The 12,450-nt window shown below is 43.6% G+C and overlaps 1 protein-coding gene across 13 annotated transcripts in view; it reads right to left on the reverse strand.

The window, feature by feature from the left end:
- The window catches only part of SORBS1 (sorbin and SH3 domain containing 1), a 243,181-nt gene that overhangs the window by 182,726 nt on the left and 48,005 nt on the right, over positions 1 to 12,450 (reverse strand). The window contains exon 1 of one of the 13 annotated variants that reach the window (XM_082633411.1): positions 2,105 to 2,173. The exons of the other annotated variants lie outside the window; for them this stretch is intronic. The gene's annotated coding sequence lies outside the window, so the exon portion shown is untranslated. Of the gene's footprint in view, positions 1 to 2,104; positions 2,174 to 12,450 lie in introns of those variants that run through there. 13 annotated transcript variants of the gene reach the window in all.

Below are 12,450 nucleotides of genomic sequence, written 5' to 3' on the forward strand. Positions count from 1 at the left end.
GACATATGTGGCTCACATCTATTACACAGCCATGCTTGAGGAGACACTCAACATTCTAGGGTGGGCATTAACAATCCTAATGGAAAAAAATGAGGACGCTGATCAGGCCTGTCACCTACCAAGTGCATGATCCTCAGCAGGTTCTTGATCTCTTGGAAGCTCAGTTCCTCCTAGACACGGGCACGAGAACACCCAGCACGCTGGGCCGAGGGGAACATAATAAGAGTAACCGGAAGCACCAGGCTGACATCTTCCCGAAGCTGGTACTCAACACCTCTGACCTTCCTCACCCTCGTCCTTCCCTGACTGCTTGAAGTCCGTAAAATTTGAACCCAGGATCTCCTGGCATCAAATTTACTCACCGCAGTGTGCAGAACTGGGCCGTGACTGCAGATGGACGGCACAGAGGGTCTCCATCCAGAGGGTACAAAGGAATCATCTGAGGAGCCCTAACCCCGCCCCCCCCAACCAGGGACTCTGACTGTCCACTTGGTGTGGGACCAGGTAGGCACATTGCTCGTAAGAACCTTGGAACGTTCTGGTGCCTGTGGCCTAGGATTCCCTCTGAGAAACTGACATGGCTGAGGAACTGTGACCAAAACCATCAGGGCTGCCTTGGGACTTCCCCAGCCTGCAGTCAGTAGGCCAGCCTGAACAAGACAGGTGTGGCTCACGGAGAGGCCAGGAGCTGACCAGGGCTCTTCCCCAGCAGAGGGCTACTTTCCTGGCATCTTGTAAAGCTAGGTGGGAAATGACTGTCTGCCCTGGATGTTGTTTCAAAAGGTGGCTGACACTTCCTGCCTTCACACAAGGCCCCTTAAGAGGATCTAAAAGTACAGACAATTTCAAAGTGCCCAACAGCTTGGCAATTGGGCTAAAAAGACTAGGCTGCTTAGCACTCCCACCAGCAACATACAAGAGGGTCCAGGACAGGTCCTCTTTCTGCCCTTGCCTGGGACCCAAAACACCAATGCTTGCCTGAACTTTCTGGATGTCAGGCCAGTCCTTCAGGCTCTTCTGCAGAAGTGTTTCTCCTGCTTTCCAAGGAGCCCAGAAAGAGGCCAGGACTTCCATGGACAGACCTGCAAGTTCCAGTAGCCTGTTTATTCTTCTGGGGCCTTCAACCAGTGGAAGAAGTCATCTTACCAAACACGAATGCTAGATAGGCAGAGTGCACAGATCAATCCAACCCCGGGAGGCACACCGGCAGAAGACAGAACTTTATCTCAACCAAACAGTCACTGCTCCTTCCCTTGGATTTAAAACCTTCTCTGTGCTAAGCCATCTCCATCTCAAACCAGTACAAAAGAGCAATTTCCTGGAGAACAAAAATTTAAATATCCTTCCCAGTATTTCTGTCAGTAAAATATGATCACGAAACTCAACCTATTCTTCCTTCTTAGGGCAAATCTATGAAAAAAATACAATGTGAACGAATCACTACATTTTCTCTACCGAGTCTGAACTGCCTCATATTTTTTTGGAAATAGGGTACAAAGTGAATAAGTACCAAATCTGAGAACTCCAATATATTTTTTATTTTTAATGCAGGGAAATGATCTGGGGTTTGTTCATAGTAATACAAACTATATGCTGACTCTGGCACATCAGCCCTGGTCCCCTGGACCCCTGGACCCCAACCACAGAGTATTTTTCCAAATCACCCACCACCCCCGCCACCAGAAGTCTGCTTCTCGCATTCTTCTGCCCCACAGTTGGCCTCTGTCTCCCAGCTAGAACATGCCAGAGTAGCATGAACGTAACTGAGTCTCCATGTAGCCCTGCCTTCACTTGGGAGCCATGTAAGCAAACAATCCAGCCCAAACATAAAACTCAAAATGTTATTGAGCTCTTGAACACCAATGAGAAGGAATTAAATGCTTAATGCATTGGGAACTGTCTTTAAAACCCCTCCTCCTTCTCCACCACTTGCTATCCCATACAGAGAGAGCAGCTCTCCCTCTAAAGGCTCTTCTCTTCATCTTCCCACTCTCCCCAACTCCCAGCTCATACACACTTTCCCTCTCCTTTCCTTTAGCCTCTGTTCCTTCTTCTCACACACAAGAATTGGGTCTTTTCAGATACAAATACAGGCCCTCCTTACCTGCATTCACATATCCACACTCACACAAACTCTGACTGGCCCACCTCTTGGTCTTCCAGCTCATTCTCCACTCACTGCCTCTATATAAAAAAGGACCAGGAACTGAGCTAACCAAGAGAAAATTCTCCTTAAAAGGTAGGGTAACTGGGAAAGCTGAGTAATAGACAACAATTATGTTTAACAGAGAGAAGAGGAGAAAGTCTATGAACACTCACGGTGCCACGTGGCAAAGGGATAGAGTTAAATGTCACCACTCAGATCAGAAAAGATGCTCTTTATACCCAGATTATACTGCTGCTGGAGAGACAGCCCCAGCACAGCCATGAAGAAGTCAACACATCTTGGCTTCCAAGAGCTGCCGGTAACACACTGGCTGTGTATATCCATCACTACATTAATGGGATAAAGTAGTATATGGAGAGGGGTATTTCCTAAGTCTCTGTCCACAGCAGAGATTCATCCTGGTGCTTGGAGAAGTCACAATGATCTGAATATGTGGAACAGTGGGCCTAGCAACATAAAGGACTTCTGAGATGGCTCTGCTTATGCAATGGCCTTGTTCCTTTGTTCATCACACACAGGGACAGTGAGGAGGAAGAGGGAGAAACTATGATGAGAATGACCCAGCCTCTACTCTCAAGGAAGCAGGTACAGGCCATAAGAGCCATACAAGGTAAAAACTGATGAAAAGTTATGTCTGCTTGTGAAGGAAGTTAAGAGGAGAGATAAGGGACAGCTGCAGGGCACAACTGAAAGAATGCCAAGCTGATTCACTTTGTCATAAAGCAGAAACTAACACACCATTGTAAAGCAATTATACTCCAATAAAGATGTTTACAAAAAAAAAGAATGCCGACCTACATGCTGGCTCTACCAAGAATGGCCTTAGGCAAGCTGTTATACCTCTCTGAGCCTATTTCCATGCCAGTAAAATGAGAAGGCTGGCCATAGGTGATCAGAGTTCCTTTCCAGCATTGATATTCCACAGCTCTCTGGTTTTAAGGATACCTGCAGTGGGGGTCATGAACAGGTGGAGAACAGAATAGAACGGCAGACAGGAGGAGTACAAATGATCCGAAAATCTTAATTATGATGATCACTGTCACTCTATGAAAATACTCACTGTACCTTCTAAAGCTACAGTTGTCAAGCGTGGCCAGACTTACAGGTAGGTTTCTGGCCCATTAATCTTAATACCAGAACAACATGCACAGTGTACCTGGAGCAGGCCATTTGCTTATGAAGACACATTAAGGGCAGGGCCTTCCTCCCACAGTGCTGAGACCCTTCCTCATCCTAATGAAGGCCAGAGTTCAAACTCCCTGGTTTGCAAATGAGCAGATAGACTCGGAGAGCCTGAATGACCCCCCAAGTCACACAGCTTGGACGGGCAGAACCAGGGGGGAAGCCCAGATTGTCTGACTCCCCACCTACTGATAAATGCCGATGAGATAACTGTGTGGGAGCCCTGCAAAGCTTGGACACTTAGAAACTCCACGCAGATGCACCTAACTGGTCCAAGAGGATGGGGGAGGATTCTGTAAAAGGGGAGCCAAAAGCAGCCTCCCCTTCCTCCACCACCTTGACAAGCAGGTTCATCACCAGCTCCGGGGGTTGGTGTCTACCTCATACCCCGTTACATGTACACGTTCCCATCTTTAAGCAATGCAGGTGGTGGCCTGTACTCTAGAACTGAGGTACTCCAGGTCCTGGGGTGCAACTTAAATCCTATGCAAAGACCCAACCACTTTCTAAATGCATATCCACAGGGAAGTCACTAAACATCTCAGGGCTTCAGTTTCCTCATTTGTAGAATAGGGATAACAACACTCCACACCTCATAGGGTTATGAGGAAGATTAAAAGAGGTAATACATGTAAGTGCTTAGCACAATGCCTACAACATAAACGCTATTATCACTGCACTTTTTCTGGGGAAGAGTCCAGACACCTGGGATGCAGGGGCTCAGCCGCAGTGCCAGAAGCCCTCCTCCTGCACCCTGATGGGCCCGATAGAGTGGGTTTATTCCTGAATGTGTGGAAATTGGAGTTGGGATCTGGTTCTGTCCTTTTAAATTTCCCACTGTTAGGGTGGGGTCTTAAGGGATCCAAGGAGGCATTTCCCAGCCACAGAAACGCCTGTTTAGTGCCTCCAGTGTAATTCACCAGAGTTCTTTTTCTCCTGCTCTCCAGCAGAGAAAGCCTCAAACCCCTTCCTTCTGGAACAGTGAGGAAGCTAGAGGAGGTACTTCCCTTCCCACAGGATGACCTCAGTTCCATTCCAAGGATACCATGTGGAACGTGGTCTACGTTAACTTTTATTGGGTCATAGATCCCTTTGAGAATCTAATGAAAACTTTGTGGATTCTTCCCCTACTGGGGAACTGTGAAGAGAGAATCAACTAATTCCAGGTACACAACAAGGTGATATGCTGGGATGTGAAGAAGATCCAAAGCTGAAGTCTTGGTCTGTAAAGAAAGGATTAAAGAGGAAAGAGATTAAAGGAAGGTGTAAGAGATGGGAAGCAACTCAAGTCCTGGCTTTGCTGTTCTTTGGCCTCATGACCTTGGACAAATTACTCAACCTCTGAGTCTCAGCTTCCCCATCCGTAAAATGCCGGGGCTAATTAATAGTCCTTGCTTCACAGAGGAGGAATTATGAGGGTCAAATGAGATCATCTATGTAGACATTTAACATGTATCCGGTACACCTTAAGCACGAACTCAACTGATACCAACTATTATTACCATGATGAGGATGATGAAGGATGAGGCAGAAAAAGGTTAGCACAGCCATGAAGCCTTACTGTACTACTGGTCTTGTGCTTTTTTAGATGTTGCATTTAAAAACAAAATCAAGGCAGGTTTGTTGGGGAGAAATACCAGTACCAGAGGGAACACAAGGTCTTGAGCCCAAAATACAGAAGAGCTCTCTAACTGCAGAACCCCAACCTTGGGTCCTCAGCTCAGGAAGTCCCACCTTAGGTAGCAATGAAAGTGGAGAACATAGATGAGTGCCTAACGAAGGGCCAACTCAAATATCACATGTCTTTACTCTCAGCTGGAACAGCATCAACTCCATAAAGTAACCCAGTAACTCTCCAATAGGCAGTTAATCTTTGACTGATCAACAATGGAGGAATTGCTATTTAACAAACACAATGTTGGGTTAGACGAAATCTTTCAAAGCAAGGGGCATTTAGAAGAAAAATAAATACATATAAAAATAAAAGAGGCATTTTTGATGGTAAAAAAGACTGGCAATAACAGTTCCCATGGCAGCCCTGGCTCCCAACATCCTTATGTTCCAATCTGTTATCCCCTCCTGTATCCTCCACCTTGTTACCTCATTGGCAGATTAGGAATAAGTTTGGAAGCAGCCATGCTTTCCCAAATAATTTCCTCTAATATAAAAGTAATACATGTTCATCATATAAAGCTGGGAAAACAAAGGAAATCTCAAAGGAAATGATAATCCAACCATGTTGATTTATTGCTGCCAGTTTCTCTAAGTCAAATCATTATTATTTATTTAAAGAATTATGTCACATGGCTTTCCTAAAATGGCCAGCATTTCTGAAGATTCAGTAAAAGCAGTAAGAATCAAGAAAAGTTTAGAACTGGTTGACAAAAAGGAGACAAGTGCACGTGCACACACACACACACACACACGTGTGCAGGGCTTGCCTCTCAGAGGCCTCTTGAACTCACAATACAGGATGGTCACTATGGCCACCCCTGAGCTAAGAAATTTAAACTTAGAGGATCAAAAAAGAACTCCACCCATTAAAACAATGCTCTTTAAGTATCAAAAAGTCTAGCATTTCAAAAGAGTGTTTTAAGTACACATTTAAAAAAACCCAAAGCCTATGATGTGTTCCTTGGCACGAATCTGGGTCAGTTCCTGGTGGGGCTCCAGGGTAGAATTTCAAAAGAGATGTAATTATACCTCATGTCACTGATACCATTCTATCAGATGCAAATAAATCAAAATCATAACGATAAAGAAAAACAAAACTGAACCTCTCTGGCAACACACTCGGTGCTTAGAAAACATGAGTTTTTACCAGCATCTTTTATGGCTGCCTCTTAAAACCATTTTTGATACCACTTATGCCAGAAAAACAGGAAGAATAATTTGTTGACTAGTTTCAAGGCTGTCCTCAGCTGTTTAGTGGAGGGGCATCCCAGACAAGGATGTCCGTTCAGCAGGAAAGAACCTTCCAAGAGATGAGCACCCATCACTGGAAAAGGGTGGCTCCTTCAGTGAGAGTCTCACTGCCGGAGGTAGGCAAGCAGAGTTATACAAACCATATGGCGTCCAAGGTCCCTCACAACTTTAAAATTCAGCCTTCGTTTCAGAAGGTGGTGCCCTGTTGCCTTCCCTCATTCCTCATTAACAAGAAAGATGGCAAGATTGCTGGCATGAGTTCCAGTGAAGTCTTCTCCAGACTCAGAAGGGCCACAGAGAGAGGCAAAGGGCAAGAGATGGGAGTCACTCCTGAGCCTGGAGGAGACAGGTAAGCCCAGAAGCATGTCCTCTAGGACTGGACAAAGAATTGAGAGGTGTCTGTGGGTGGCTCTGGAAACAAAGTGGAACGCTGAGACTCGGAGTAGAGTCCACATGCCCTATCCTGAGACTGGACTGCAGCAGCTTTTCTGGAAGACGTGGCACTTTTAGGATTTAATACAGATCCCTCTGCGTCCCCAAGACACAGGCAGCTCTGCCACTTTCCCACAAACCCTGGACATCACCGGTCAAATATACGCAGAAGCCATCTCCTTAAGAGTGTCCTGGAGCTGAGAGGCCAAGAACGGGGCGCCGTAGGACCCCCAAGATAACCAAGTCCAGCAAACAATGGCCTGCAATTAACTGGGACAGTGTACTTTTTCTACATTCTACAACAGAGGCAAAGGACAACAAAATAAGTTGATATTTGGTCCCAAAAAACCATATCCAGAAGACGTTCTAATTCAATCCAGCTTCTAACGGGCCCTTGGTTATGGCTGGTCCACAGAGCTAGTAACAACACACGGCCCAATTCAAACCTACAGCTTAGAATTTTGGACTTTTAAGTCTTATTGGCAAGATCACAAAAGACCCAAAGATGTGCATGTTATTCCACTTAGGGACCCCCATGTCCCTCTAGGATAAGGCATGACACTCCTGACTTCTGGAGAAGACAGGATTTTTCCTCCTCCAAAGATAAGGGGGTTGGGGCACAGCGCATGGGGAGGGGGAGGAGAGCACAATCCTCAGGAGGAGCCAATAGATAATACCCAAAAGTAGCAAAACATGCAAGCTATTGAAAAACGTGTACGTTAACAACAAAAGAATCAGCTACAATTTTTAAGTGACTGCCACAGGGGATGGCAGGTAGGGGGAGGGGAGGCAGGAGATGGTGTTGCTAGAGAACTGTTTGATTCTTGAAACTATACGCACGTGTAAATTTGATAAAAACTACAAACTGGAGCAGATGGAGTTTGGAAAAACGATATACACACTGTGGATGCTGCCGCCGCCACCCCTCCCCCCAGCAACCTGCACGGAAGCGAAGCTGCCCAGGTTTGTGGGGGCAACCTTCTTAACACGAACGCTGGTGCGACATGTGAACCATGGTTCCCACTCCATGCTGCGAGCAGATGGCACGCCAGTTAGCTCTGGAAACTCGACTGCCAGCAGAGCCAGCTGTTTTCTCTTTTTCCTTTGCAAGTCCAGAAAAGTTTATTGGTGTTGTTACCTTTTCAGAACATTGTCAATAATTAGCCTTACTACATAACTCTCTGCAGTATGGACTAACATTCTGGGAAAGTCGAGAAAATTTCCTCCACGTTGCTGATTTCATACAGCATTACATTCAGTCTTCACGTCTCCAGAGGCTCCTCTTGGCTGTGAGAATTTCTCATACTTCCCTCATTTTTGATGACCTCGACGATGTTGAGGAGCACTGCCCTGTTCTAAAGCCTCAGAGGCTTCTGCTTCAGTTGGCAGAAAGGGAAAGAGACAGTGGAGGAGCCACTTCACATTCATAAAAACCCCAGCTTCGAGGAGCTGTCCATCCTTTTGTATTTCTGGTATGGAGTGATGGAGAGCTCCTCTAGCACCCAGGGCTAAGGCAACATTTCCAATGTGAATATTCCATTGGTCAGGCTGCTGCAGGCGGCACAGCTTTAGGAAGACCAACCTTGTGGCTGATAAAGTCTTGCTGCTCCAGCCAGGTGTCAAGCTTGTGCCTCTGAGGTGGGAGAACAGAGTTCAAGACATTGATATTTCGTGGGGCCAGGAGATGTCTGGTGGACCAAACAGCAAAAGCTGTCTCAGAGATCTCCATCTCAATGCCAAGACCCAGCTCCACTCAATGATCAGCAAGCTACAGTGCTGGACACCCTATGGCAAACAACTAGCAAGACAGGAACACAACCCCACCCATTAGCAAGAGGCTGACTAAAATCATAAGGTCACACCCCCCCCAAAATACACCACCAGACGGAGTCCTGCCCACCAAAAAGACAAGATCCAGCCTCATCCACCAGAACACAGGCACCAGTCCCCTCCACCAGGAAGCCGACACAACCCACTAAACCAACCTTACCCATGAGGGACAGACACCAAAAACAACGGGAACCACGAACCTGCAGCCTGCAAAGGAAGACCCCAAACACAGTAAGTTAAGCAAAATGAGAAGACAAAGAAATACACAGCAGATGAAGTAGCAAAGTAAAAACCCACCAGACCAAACAAATGAAGAGTAAATAGGCAGCCTACCTGAAAAAGAATTCAGAGTAATGATAGTAAAGATGATCCAAAATCTTGGAAATAGAATGGAGAAAATACAAGAAACGTTTAACAAGGACCTGGAAGAACTAAAGGGCAAACAAACAATGCTGAACAACACAATAAATGAAATTTAAAATTCTCTAGAAGAAATCAATAGCAGAATAGCTAAGGCAGAAGAATGGATAAGTGACCTGGAAGATAAAATAGTGGAAATAACTACTGCAGAGCAGAAGAAAGAAAAAAGAATGAAAAGAATTGAGGACAGTCTCAGAGACTTCTGGGACGACACTGAACGCACCAACATTCGAATTACAGGGGTCCCAGAAGAAGAAGAGAAAAAGAAAGGGACTGAGAAAATATTTGAAGAGATTATAGTTGAAAACTTCCCTAATATGAGAAAGGAAACAGTCAAGTCCAAGAAGCGCAGAGAGTCCCATACAGGACAAATCCAAGGAGAAACACGCCAAGACACATATTAATCAAACTATCAAAAATTAAATACAAAGAAAAAATATTAAAAACACCAAGGGAAAAGCAACAAATAACATACAAGAGAATCCCCATAAGGTTAACAGCTGATCTTTCAGCAAAAACTCTGCAAGCCAGAAGGGTGTGGCAGGACATGCTTAATGATGAAAGGGGAAAACCTACAACCAAGATTACTCTACCCAGCAAGGATGTCATTCAGATTTGATGGAGAAATTAAGACCTTTACAGACAAGCAAAAGTTAAGAGAATTCAGCACCACCAAACAAGCTTTACAACAAATGCTAAAGGAACTTCTCTAGGCAGGAAACACAAGAGAAGGAAAAGATCTACAATAACAAACCCAAAACAATTAAGAAAACGGTAATAGGAACACACATATCAATAACTACCTTAAATGTAAATGCTCCAACCAAAAGACACAGACTGGCTGAATGGATACAAAAACAAGACACATATATATGCTGTCTACAAGAGACCAACTTCAGACCTAGGGACACATACAGACTGAAAGTGAGGGGATGGAAAAAGATACTCCATGCAAATGGAAATCAAAAGAAAGCTGGAGTAGCAATTCCTATATCAGACAAAATAGACTTTAAAATAAAGACTATTACAAGAGATAAAGAAGGACACTACATAATGATCAAGGGATCAATCCAAGAAGAAGATATAACAATTGTAAATAGTTATGCACCCAACATAGGAGCGCCTCAATACATAAAGCAAATGCTAACAGCCATAAAAGGGGAAATAGACAGTACCACAATCATAGTAGGGGACGTTAACACCCCACTTTCACCAATGGACAGATCAACCAAAATGAAAATAAATAAGGAAACACAAGCTTTAAATGATACATTAAACAAGGTGGACTTAATTGATATTTACAGGACATTCCATCCAAAAAACAGAATACACTTTCTTCTCAAGTGCTCATGGAACATTCTCCAGGATAGATCATATCTTGGGTCACAAATCAAGCCTTGGTAAATTTAAGAAAACTGAAATCGTATCAAGTATCTTTTCCAACCACAATGCTATGAGAGTAGGTATCAATTACAGGAATAAATCTGTAAAAAACACAAGCACATGGAGGCTAAACAATAAACTACTAAATAACCAAGAGATCACTGAAGAAATCAAAGAGGAAATCAAAAAAATACCTAGAAACAAACGACAATGAAAATACAACGACCCAAAACTTATGGGATGCAGCAGAAGCAGTTCTAAGAGAGAAGTTTATAGCAATACAATCCTACCTCATGAAACAAGAAACATCTCAAATAAACAATCTAACCTTACATCTAAAGCAATTAGAGAAAGAAAAAAAAAACCCAAAGTTAGCAGAAGGAAAGAAATCATAAAGATCAAATCAGAAATAAATGAAAAAGAAATGAAGGAAACAATAGCTAAGATCAGCATAACTAAAATATGGACTTCCCTGGCAGCGCAGTGGTTAAGAATCCGCCTGCCAATGCAGGGGACACAGGTTCCAGCCCTGATCCAGGAATATCCCACATGCTGCGGAGCAACTAAGCCCGTGCGCCACAACTACTGAGCCTGTACAACTACTGAGCCTGTGCTCTAGCCCATAAGCCACAACTACTGAAGCCCGCACACCTAGAGCCCATGCTCCACAATAAGAAGCCTGCACACTGCAACGAAGAGTAGCCCCTGCTCACCGCAACTACAGGAAGCCTGCACACAGCAACAAAGACCCAACACAGCCAAAAGTAAATTAAAAAAAAAAAAAAATCTTCCAACAAACAAAAGCCCAGAACCAGATGGTTTCACAGGCGAATTCTATCAAACATTTAGAGAAGAGTTAACACCTATCCTTCTCAAACTCTTCCAAAATATAGCAGAGGGAGGAACACTCACAAACTCCTTCTACGAGGTCACCATCACCCTGATACCAAAAGCAGACAAAGATGTCACAAAAAAAGAAAACTACTGACCAACATCACTGATGAACATACATGCAAAAATCCTCAACAAAACACTAGCAAACAGAATCCAACAGCACATTAAACGGATCATACACCATGATCAAGTGGGGTTTATCCCAGGAATGCAAGGATTCTTCAATATATGCAAATCAATCAATGTGATAAACCATATTAACAAACTGAAGGAGAAAAACCATATGATCATATCAATAGATGCAGAAAAAGCTTTCGACAAAATTCAACACCCATTTATGATAAAAACTCTCCAGAAAGTAGGCATAGAGGAAACTTACCTCAACATAATAAAGGCCATATATGACAAACCCACAGCCAACAGTGTTCTCAATGGTGAAAAACTAAAACCATTTCCCCTAAGATCAGAAACAAGACAAGGTTGCCCACTCTCACCACTATTATTCAACATACTTTTGGAATTTTTAACCACAGCAATCAGAGAAGAAAAGGAAATAAAAGGAATCCAAATCGGAAAAGAAGAAATAAAACTGTCACTGTATGCAGATGACATGATACTATACAGAGAGAATCCCAAAGATGCTACCAGAAAACTACTAGAGCTAATCAATGAACTTGGTAAAGTAGCAGGATATAAAATTAATGCACAGAAATCTCTTGCATTCCTATACACTAATGATGAAAAATCTGAAAAAGAAATTAAGGAAGCACTCCCATTTACCACTGCAACAAAAAGAATAAAATACCTAGGAATAAACCTACCTAAGGAGACAAAAGACCTGTATGCAGAAAACTACAAGACACTGATGAAAGAAATTAAAAATGATACAAATAGATGCAGAGATAGACCATGTTCTTGGATTGGAAGAATCAACACTGTGAAAATGACTATACTACCCAAAGCAATCTACAGATTCAATGAAATCCCTATCAAACTACCACTGGCATTTTTCACAGTACTAGAACAAAAAATTTCACAATTTGTATGGAAACACAAAAGACCACGGACAGCCAAAGCAATCTTCATAAAGAAAAATGGAGCTGGAGGAATCAGGTTCCCTGACTGCACACTATACTACAAAGCTACAGTAATCGAGACAGTATGGAACTGGCACAAAAACAGAAATATAGATCAATGGAACAGGATAGAAAGCCCAG

Source organism: Mesoplodon mirus (assembly GCF_964341445.2).
Source record: "Mesoplodon mirus genome assembly, chromosome: 2".
Taxonomy (NCBI): Eukaryota; Metazoa; Chordata; class Mammalia; order Artiodactyla; family Ziphiidae; genus Mesoplodon; species Mesoplodon mirus.